Consider the following 10,664-nt stretch of genomic DNA (forward strand, 5'->3'; position numbering starts at 1 on the left):
TGAATTATTTGTCAAATTTTTCAAATGACGTGAAACATGGCAGATGAATATCAACTTCCACAAGATTATCGTTAGGTCCTTCTCTAATAAAGCTAGCCCGTTCTTTTTCAGATACGAATTCAAATATAATTTAGTTCAACGCGTTTCTGAATATAAATATCTTGGTCTCACTTTCAGCGCAAACCTGTCCTGGTCAAAACACGTTGATTACATTACGACTAAAGCTCTACAAAAACCGGGGTATTTACGTCGTACGCTGTCTGGTTACTGTTATATAAACTATTTTTCGCCCTATACTAGAGTATTGTAGTATTGTTTGGAATTCCCTACAAGCAGTACGAAATAGACCGAGTTGAGGCTGTCCAAACGAAAGGCATTAGATTTATCTACCGACGTTATGAGCACCGGCGAGTTCTCACCATGGTAAATCAAGTCCTCGCTCATCCTAACATCTCTCGCCGAACAGCGACACGTAAATTCTTTAAATTTTGTTTTCACGGCATTATTCATTCGTCTTGTCGCCTCTCCAGTAATGAATATATCACCTTTGCGAGAATCTCTTCCAGTAGGAAACATTACGCGCTTAATATTGCATCCTTTTTTTGCGCGCACTAATGCTTTTAAGTATAGCTTTCTCCCTCAAACAACTGCAACTTGGTATTCTTTTCCAGGAGCCAACCGTTCCCTCCCATTAAACGAATTCTTGTCTGTGCGCCCTCAGCATTGAACTTAACTTTCTTTCTTTGTTGTCTGTTGTATTTCTATTTTTGTATTATATTGTATTATCCACTCCTGCTATAGCCCCCGCTGGGGCGGCAGTACGTGGCATTAAAATAAATAAATTTGCATATTTCGAAAGTTTGACTAAAATCACGTGAGACACCCTGCGTGTACAAGCGAAGGCGCTGCTCATATCGGGTTTTCGGTTCGACGCCTGATCGCGCGGGATTCGCTCGAATGATGGTGGGCCCGCTGGTTTTGTCGGTGCCGCCGAGAAGAGAGTCCGGCGCGGTGCGATAATCCGGCCTGGTGTGATAAAATCGTTCCAGCGACACACTGCACGTGCTGAATCACCGGGCAATCGTTGGGGTGAGCTGAGCCTCTTGTCGGTCATCGCATCGACCCAGTGTTATCGCGCCCGTGAAGTCAGGCACGCGCTGCCACCACCAGCAAGTGGGGGCCGACGCTGCAAGAAGACTACGTCAGAAACGCGACGTTTTTGAAGTGTCGCCCAAGTGTAACACAGGTGTCTTTTCGTAAAATTTGCAAGCCATCAATGAAACTACGCGGCTCACGGTGCTGTCTGGACCACTCAGTAGTCCGGTCGAAGCCCTGGATGCTTTTAGCTTTGAATGCGAGTGGAAGTCTTACACATTCTCGGCACCGCATCGACGTCGAGCTACCAGCTGTGGAGCGTCATAGAGGACATGCCATATGGTCTAGTATCTCCAGAGTTTCAACGCGTACGCGATTGTATGCAGCAGCGCGCGTTGGAACAGTTGCCTTTTTTTTTTTTTACCGGGAAGCATTTTGCCGAGATTGGGCGGCGCGGCCGAGGCGCGCGTCCCTTCCTAAAAGTTTGGTGACTAATCCGCTGGGGTAGTGCGCATACCCTGTTGCACAGTGAAAAAAAAAAAAATGCGGATTGGCATATGCTGTCTGATTATATGGGGAACGTGATCACAAGCACAGCCGAAGCCGAATCAGCGCCCCTTCCCCCCCCCCCCCCCCCCCCGCCCCGTAGAGCGAATGAGTAGTTCAGAAGAAATGTTAAGGATAGAAAAAAACTCCAAGAAACGAGGCAGGGGGCAGCGTCAAGCGAGTCTAACTGGTCGCCTTTGTACTAGTCACGATAAGTTCTCGCTAGAATGTCAAGCACTTTCTACGAAGGGGGCAACTTTTGACAGTGGCACACGGAGGAAAGGGTCCTCTCTGCCATTCCTCTCCAGAGACACGTCCGCGGGGTCTTTGCAACGGACGCATCAGTTGTCGACGCGGAAAGCTACCACGTGTACGAGTACGAGGCCACGTTGGAGCAGCCAGGCTACAGAAGGTGAGTGAAGAGATCGCGTTTTTTTATTTCGTGTATGATATTGCAACAAAAATTATAACGATGTTCTTGGCCACACTGAAATTAGCATTGACGAAAACGTGATGGTGACGGTGCTAGCTCTACAGTACATATTCAGAGATTACACCGCTTTTAAGAACAAATCGTACGCGAATCTTTCTTTCCATACGTTTACTATTCTTTGTTTTATTTATTTGAAGAGTACTGCCCACCACTGATGAGAGCCCTTAAGCAGGAGTGATTACAGACATGAGGAACAATGCATTGAATACAAGCTGCGAAGCTTGAGCAGAATGAAATACCACTCAGTGGGCAAAAAGAGAAGACAATCATGGACATCGTGTCATTTGGGAAAACACGCTATTTAGCGCTAGCAGCTTGAAAAATGTCTAAACAAATGCGAACTGGTCTTAGCGCTAAGTTTACGAATATTAAGAGACAGAGAAACAGAATAATATAATATGTATATTACGCGTGGCAAGCGCTTTCAAAACTTACATCCTGCTAGAAAAACATAATGAAATTAGGTGTGTAAAAATGCTTAGCCGTGGCAGACGCATCAGAAAACACACGAGGGCAATCACGCGGAAGGGCAGGCTGAAACAAAAGAAAGAAATTTGTACAATTTCTATAAGCAGTTTTAGGAATGCATGAATGGTGTCGTAGGTAACCGCCGCAGCAGAAAGTTCATTCAATTCCCTCATGGTTCGGGACAATATCTATTTTTAAACGCTTCAGTTTTGCAATAGTGACCTTTCAGCTTCTTCGCGCGGCTAGGCCGAGTGAATCGACGAGTGAGAGGCTCAGTATATGTGTCCTTGTCAATGCGTAGTTTTCGGCGATTAAAAAGATACATGTACTTCAATTTTCCATTATATCGTCGTTTTTGTAGGGTAACTAATTCTGCTGTTTCGAGCATCGCACTTGGTGATGCATACCGGCTAAATGAATTGAATACAAATCTTATCGCGCCTCTCTGAATTCTTTCTCTGCATTTTGTATGTTAACTTCGCTACTTGGATCCCACAAGATGTACCTATACTCGGCTACCAGGCGGACGAAAGCTTTGTAATGCAGTAGTTTTGTCTCGCTGGGTGAATTTCTCAAGCAACGCCCCAGTGTAACCAAGGCTCTGCGCGGCTTTGTTTTCCATCAGTGACAAGTGCTCATTCCACTTCAAGTGCAAAGTGATAACTGCACCAAAGTGTTTGTAGCTTGTCACTATGTCTAAAATTTGTCCACCGATTAAATCAGGATTGTTTAACGGGTGTCGTTTGTGCGTCAAGGTCATGGCAACAGTTTTTTTCATCGCGTTGATTTTTCACGTGCCCGGCGCTACACCACCACGAGGTGTACAGGAACGATTGCTCAGCGAGTCTACCGATTTCTTTATATAAAACCCTTCGAGGTTGTATAGACAGATGAGCCAAAGCGTTCGATTACGAGATGAGTGTCCTTGTCCTTCAACGAAGTAGGTGAAAAATTTGATGCAAACTAATGCAACAAAGCCGTCGCACACGAACCACTTTCTCTGCCTCACAACCGAGTGTCAGTGCTTGCGCTTCGCAGTGGATGCAGAATTGTTAAGATGAGGCAATATTCTTCTTTAAGCAGCTGCTAAATAAGTTGCAACCCAGCTTCTTGTTGAGCGCACTCAAGCTGACGCGTTGCGTACACTCAAAGCTGTACACGATGTCATCCGTATCAAAACTCCGGGCGTCAAATCATAAGCAGGTCATAAAAGTTGTTAAAATGCGCCTAATTACGTAGTAGGAGCCGTGAAATAATAAAATTTGAGATATCGACCACCTTGCACCGCTCAATGATTTATTCGGTTAAGGAGGAACACGGTGAGACAGGCGCGCACAGTTTGGACAGTCGCGATTCAATGACGTCACAGTGTTCGTATACCTAAGTCGTGATGTCCAATTGTTGGGCGTTAACCGCCACGCTGTCACAAAAACGCGGCTACAGGCATTAAACGACGAAATTGTCGGTCGTCAGAACAAATTTGTGATTGTTTCGAGTGTTTTGTTTGCCTACTTGGCCGCCGTAGGCAATGCTGGTAGATTTCAGGTGAAATCTTGCGCTGAGAAATGGAAAGGAGTAGGGAGACGACCTATGTACAGTCTTGGTCAAAAAAACGTGAACCCGCTGTGAAAGGCCGCGGAGCGGCTGCGCCGAGGATAACGAGGGCGAGGGTACCATGTCTCTTACCCTCAAGCACCCTTTGTTAACGGCGCTCGTGAAAAACTAGTGTGACGTCCGTTCTGCGAGCTGCGAGGTCGTTTTGCGGCCGCACGGCGACTCATCCCAGTAAATGCTCTCGTCTGTGCAAAACTGCCCGGCTTCCATGCAGTGCATTATGCTATAGAAATTGTCTGTCGTCGAAATTTCCTATTACAATTTTGTCCTACACATTCAAAGGCGAGGGCCTTCGCATTATGCTTTGAGATATACACGTTGAATATGTTCCTGAGTGGGATGAAAACAAAAGATAGAATATAAACTGACATCTCTCAGCGCTGTCTAGCATTGTTCCAGAATTTTTTTTTTTTTGTAATATGCGGGCAATTCAACCATCATTCGTTTAGAAAAGACCAGAAGCCGTAATTTCGTCTACAAAGGCTTTCTTCGGAAAGGGCCTGTAATACCATTGCAATATTTTAAATATGTTGACCGCACTTCTCATCTAAGCAACGAACACAGAATTGCGTTTGGCATTGAAGTTCTTGGAATAAACTCACGATGAGATTATGAAAACTTTTCGCTGAGTAGCCGATTGAGATAGAGGCATTCCTGCCTCATTTTGGAAAGTGCCCACAACCTCGGCTTTTTTCGTATCTTCGTGCATAGTGCCTCATTGCCGTTAGGGCCAACTTTCAAGCACATACAGGGGGAGTGTAAGTTCAGCCCGTTTGCATTGGGCATCGGGCGTTTGAGTCGCGCAAAGTAGACCACGGCCACGAGATTATAGGATTCTTGCACAGTGAAGGCGTCGGACCGGCGGTTCTATCGCTGTCACGGGTTCACTGGAAGAAGCATTTTGGATATAGATTACTGAAGTATCGTTCGTCTCTACGAGAGAGGGCTTCGCAGATAGTTTAAAAGTATGGTTATACGTAGCGTCCTTTCAACCAGAGACCTTGGCTAGTTTACAGCCAATCACATGGGCAAGCTGGAATTGTACGGGCCAACCACGGACCAAACCACACTCAATGCCTTGAAGGCATGCTCCCCCCTGTAATTTCTTGGTGAGATGCATGTGCCACCCTGAAGCTTATGCTTTCTTGACTAGTTCGCTACTTGTGACATTCATGATGACAATTTCGAGATGCCATTGTAGCACATGATTTAATTTAGCATTCATCTGCTGAAGTCGCTCTTAACTACGATCCTCGCAAAGCGCCCCTGTTCGAGCATGCGTAGGACCATTCATAGCGTTGTTCCTTTAATTTGGTCCCGAAAAACATTAACTGATGATTACGATACTCGGAACTGTGAAATTTGACTGTACAATCTAAATAAAATTTACACCCCTTGGGGTGTACATTCGCCACGCAACAATAATCGTCTTCTGTCAATCTTGCGTTTCCTGTCTTGAAAACGCTGCGCTCGTTACTTTCCTATCGGTAATGCTATGAGATGCTGATAACGCGCATGGCGTTTATCATTTTGTAGCAAATGCACATTCCAAAGGGTGCAACTTTTTTGATTGTCTCGCGTTTGACAGCGGCCGCCAGAGACCCCCGCCCGCTCATCCAGCATACGCTGCAGACGGCATGGTAGCCGGGCGGGTGGCTTCCCATTCGCCACCGTCGCTAAGGGGACATGCTTCTCTCGCCCTCTTTATCCTCGGTGATAGCAAGCAGCGGCATGCGCCGATGGAGGCAGCGCCACGATAGTGAGGCGCAGCTGTTCCCCGGCCCATCAGAGCGGGTTCAAGTTTTTTGACCAAGACTGGGCATTTTCGCCTTACCTCCGGCGATGCGTGCGCTTACATCGTCGCACGACGGGAACATCTTGCGTCAAAGTGCCAATAATTTGCGGCTTACGTGAACGGTTTGTAGTTGTTCTTTACTAAGGCCTGTATATTGGTAGGGCGGCTTTCTTGTCTGTATAGCTTTGTACAAAGGACCATGTTTTCTGTTCTTTGTTAGGTGTAACATATTGGAGGTTCGGGGACGGCTATCCCTATATTATTGGCTGCAAAGGCAACAAAGGCAAATAAATACAAAATACTTCCATAGCAAATTGTAGTAGTAACGGAGGCGGAGCTCAATCCGGAGCGCGGCAATGCATATAATTTCAATACAATCTTTACGTTATCCATTCCCCGGTTGTTCATGCGATTCTCTTTCTTTTGATATGAAAATTGCGGCAACCGCCGGTAGCGCCATTGACCTTTTCTGTAGAACATTCAGTGTTTGGAAACTACTTGTAATTATCTTGTGTATATTGATTTCGCATCAGAAGGTTTTCCATAGAGCACCAATTGAGTGCGAATAGAAAATTGTCCTAATCAAGCTTCGTACAGCGTACCAATATAGCAGTAATATTAATCAGAGCCGCGCCTTTGCAAAGAAACACCGAATCACAATACGAAGGTGGCCTTGACGCCACAAGGAAGGAAGCGTGGACAGCGGCAAGAAAACTGGTTTGAGTCACGTCACTTTCAATGTGCAGAGAAGGAGGAGGAGGAAATAGAAAACCAGAATAACGTCCGGTTGTCTACCCCACACAGGCGAATGGGAAAGGGATAACAAAGGTGACAGGGAGAGAGAGGAGTGAAGGAAAGAAGAAAATTAGTGGTGAGTGCTCCCACGCGTGCGATCTAATAGAAAATGCATTAGTAGTCGCAGGTGCTCACACAAGCCCGTCGTCCTCAAGAAGCACAAAAGCGCCTTCCCCGCTTTTTGGGCCTACGAGCGATGGGGGCGGTGTTCCAGCAGCACCTGCACAGAAAGCGGCCGATTGTCCAGTTTTTGGAGAGCGTTAGCAAGTTCTTGTCTTTCTGGCTGGTATATCGTGGACAGTGGCACAGGAGGTGGTCTATATTTTCTTAGGTGCCGCAGACCTCGCTTGCTGCACTGTTGTTCGCTCCAATTAATGTAGAGTATGCCTTTGTGAAGTCAACTCCCAACCAAAGGCGACAGCTAAGCGTAGCTTCACGTCGAGGAAGTCCGAGTGGAGGTCGGAGTTGCAGTGAGGGGCTTAATCGATTCTGTCATGTGAGTCGTAAGTTTGGTGAGTTTCACTCGGTCAGTGAGAGACTGCGTGCCAGGTGTCGAAGCTGCCTTGCGGCGCCTGTCCTCGAAAGCGGAATTGGAACGCTGTGCTCTTCTTGATGTGCTGTGCGAGCAGCGTTATCGGCGGAATCATTGCCACTGATTCCACAATGGCCAGGTACCCATTGAAAAACAACCTCGCGACCTTTTTGTTTTACGTGATGGTGAAGTTTCACGATTTCGGATGTCAATTGTTCATGACATCCGCGTCGGATAACTTAGTGCGTGCACTGTCATGCACGTTTTGAATCACAGAACACAGCTCGTTTTCTAGATGTTTCAGAATCAAAGAATTCTCGTGCACGCCGCAGAGCCGTTAATTCTGCCACCGTTGAGGTCGTGACATGCGATGTCTTGAACCGCTGTGTTATTCCTCGCGTTGGTATAACCACCACACCACCAGAACTGGACGATGTAGTCGATCCATCGGTATAGATGTGCACCTGGCTGCTGTACTTTTCATGCAGATGTAAGCTCAGCTGTTTTAGAACAGGGGCCGGTAGATCTGTCTTCTCCTGCAGTCCTAGAATTATTACGTCTACTTTTGGACGGCTCAAATACCACGGTAAAAACACGGGCTTCAACATCGTTGTCTGTTGACGAACTACCACGCCTGAATCAGGCCATAGCATCTGAGTAGATTTCACAGAACTCCAAGTACCATTCCAGACGTGTTAAACCAATTATTTCCATTGTTTTTCCGACCCAGCTGGCAAATGCGATCGGACGGTATGAGGAAATGTGCAAGGGCTACTTGCCAGCTTAGAGAAGTGTAATGAGGCGAGTTGACTTCAATTCTTGCGGAACCGTACCCGTCTGCCAGGAGTCGTTGTACAGGAGCAAGAGTGCCTTCCGTGTTTGGTCTCCTAGGTTGCCCTGCCTGAGTAGCCGATTGAGTTAGACGCATTCCCTCGGCATTACATACCGTGCCACAGAGCACGGTATGTAATGCCGTCAGGCCCTGGCGCTGAAGAACGTCTGGACAAAGCCGGCGCAGCTTCTAGTTCATCCATAGAAGAAGATCATTCCATGCAGGGATCGCGTGAGTACTGTGGCTGGTCGAGCGTTCCCGCACCCATTCCATCGGAATGTGCTTCACCAACAATGTTTCTGCAGAAAGATTTAGTGACGTCAATATCTCTACATTGTAGATGGAGTGCCAGAGATGTAAACGGATGGCGCGGAGCAATGGTTGTGCGAAGGCCAGGAACAGTCCTCGATATAAGCGACAAAGGTTTTCGCGGATCCAGGGACTCGCAAGAGGATACCCATTGTCGCGAAGCCAGCTTGTTCACATGACGCTGTATTTTCTTTTGTTTTCGTCTTGCCAATCTCAAATCGTTATTGGACATCGTGCGTCTAAATATGTGCGTTCCGTACGACTGCGAATTGCTCGAAGTTTCGCGAATTCGATGTCGAAGTTGGTGCGGGAAGAACTCTTCAAAAGCAAATGCGTGGTTGTTTATATGGCGTCATTTATCGCGCCCTGTAGGTTATAGGAGGTGCCGTCACGACAACAGTCTTCCATGATTATTTTTGTATTTAGGCCAACGGTTCTGGTGGACTTGGAGCTAGTCAAACCTTCGATCGTCAAATAGGTTGGTATGTGGTAGCTACCCGGCGTTTCTAAATCCGAAAACCAGTGGACTCTTTCCGAAAGCGAACGTGAAACGAAGGTAAGGTCCAAGCAGCTACTATACGCTTATCCACGCAGATAAGTAGGGCTTCCATCATTTGACAGGTGAAATTCGCGTTCAGAAGCAAAGGACACAAGGACACCAACGTTCTGTCTCTAGAATTCACTTTGGAGCTTCCCTATAGGTAATGGTGGGCATTAAAGTCGCCAGTGATGCCCCACCACTGTGGAGTCGATGTCAAACTTCTCCGTAAGCGCTCACAATCTAGACGGCTTGTTGAAGATAAGTAGACTCCAAGAATTGTGAACGTGAGCTTTTTCTTCTTCACTGTTAAGCGAACGCATTGATTTACTTCTTCAGGAAGCACTGGACTCAAGGTGTCCAGCATCTGCAGTGCACTCTGTGCCGACGGGGTTTTCATGTTGCTGAGTAGAATGCGCATTGCGTCTATAAGTTACTACAACATCACTATGACTTGGCGATCCTCAGTCGTCGTCGCATCCGCGGTTCGTGAGGTAATGCAGGACAGCGCACTTTCATGTGATGCCGAGGCAGTTTGTGCAAGTGGAAGTGTAGGCCTCTCTTCTGGAGGTGCGAGTCTTGCCCCATTCTTCGTTTTCGCTGTGTCCGTCTTTGTGGAAGTTGGCGTGGATACGGTAGCCGCTTTGCCGGAGGGTGGTGTATATCTTTCGGTAGATGCAACTCTTCGTTATGCTCTTTGGTGGCGATGTCGTCGTCGCGTGAGAGTAGCGGCAGCCTCTCTGCGTGCTGAATGGTCCCGTACCATACGTTTGAGTACTGCTCACTCGTTCCTCACCCGCGGGCAATCATTGCATGAGGTCTCATGAGTACCATGGCAGTTAGGCCACTTTAACACAGTTGCGCGGCAGGCATCTGCTGAATGAGATTCAGCGCACCGTGGGCACACCAGGTTTTCCTACAGACACCTTTTACGCAGTAGTTCTGCGGAAACCCGCAAGGAGGAGAGAAGTAATGAATAAAGGGAAAATTAGACATCAACTCTTTCGTAGCAATTGCTGTAAAGGAAACCCATACGGGTTCCTCGAAAGAAAAGCCTCAAAGTTGAAGAAAAATTTGTCCTGGTCCGGGACTCGAACCCGGGACCACCGCCTTTCCGGGGCAGCCGCTCTACCATCTGAGCTAACCAGGCGGCTAACAGATGGCAGTGCGAAACAGAATTTGTCGACAACACGAAGCAAAGGCAAGTGTTTGACATAGTAGTTCTGCGGCAACCCGCAAGGTGGAGAGAAGTAATGAATAAAGGGAAAATCTGACATCCACCCGTTCGTAGCAGTTGCTACAAACGCCCTGCCATCTACTAGCCGCCTGGTTAGCTCAGATGGTAGAGCGGCTGCCCCGGAAAAGCAGTGGTCCCGGGTTCGAGTTCCGGACCAGGCCGAATTTTTCTTCAACTTTGAGGCTTTTTCTTTCGAGGAACCCGTGTGGGTTTCCTTTGTAGCAATTGCTACGAACGGGTGGATGTCTGATTTTCCTTTCATTCATTACTTCTCTCCACCTTCCGGGTTGCCGCAGAACTACTACGTCAAACACTTGCCTTTGCTTTGTGTGTTCGACAAATTCGATTTCGCCCTGCCACCTGCTGGACGCCTGGTTATCTCAGATGATAGAGCGGCTGCCCCGGAAAGG

General features: G+C 47.4%; 2 non-coding genes across 2 annotated transcripts; one reads left to right on the plus strand and one right to left on the minus strand.

Moving 5' to 3' along the window:
* Window positions 1–10,092: 10,092 nt before the first annotated feature.
* On the minus strand, window positions 10,093–10,167 carry TRNAS-GGA (transfer RNA serine (anticodon GGA)). The gene has a single exon. It is a non-coding gene; the product is annotated as a tRNA-Ser (tRNA).
* A 174-nt stretch (window positions 10,168–10,341) lies between these two features.
* TRNAP-CGG (transfer RNA proline (anticodon CGG)) lies at window positions 10,342–10,415 on the plus strand. The gene has a single exon. It is a non-coding gene; the product is annotated as a tRNA-Pro (tRNA).
* Window positions 10,416–10,664: the final 249 nt, after the last annotated feature.

This window comes from Dermacentor andersoni, chromosome 8, assembly GCF_023375885.2.
Source record: "Dermacentor andersoni chromosome 8, qqDerAnde1_hic_scaffold, whole genome shotgun sequence".
In the NCBI taxonomy this organism is placed as follows: Eukaryota; Metazoa; Arthropoda; class Arachnida; order Ixodida; family Ixodidae; genus Dermacentor; species Dermacentor andersoni.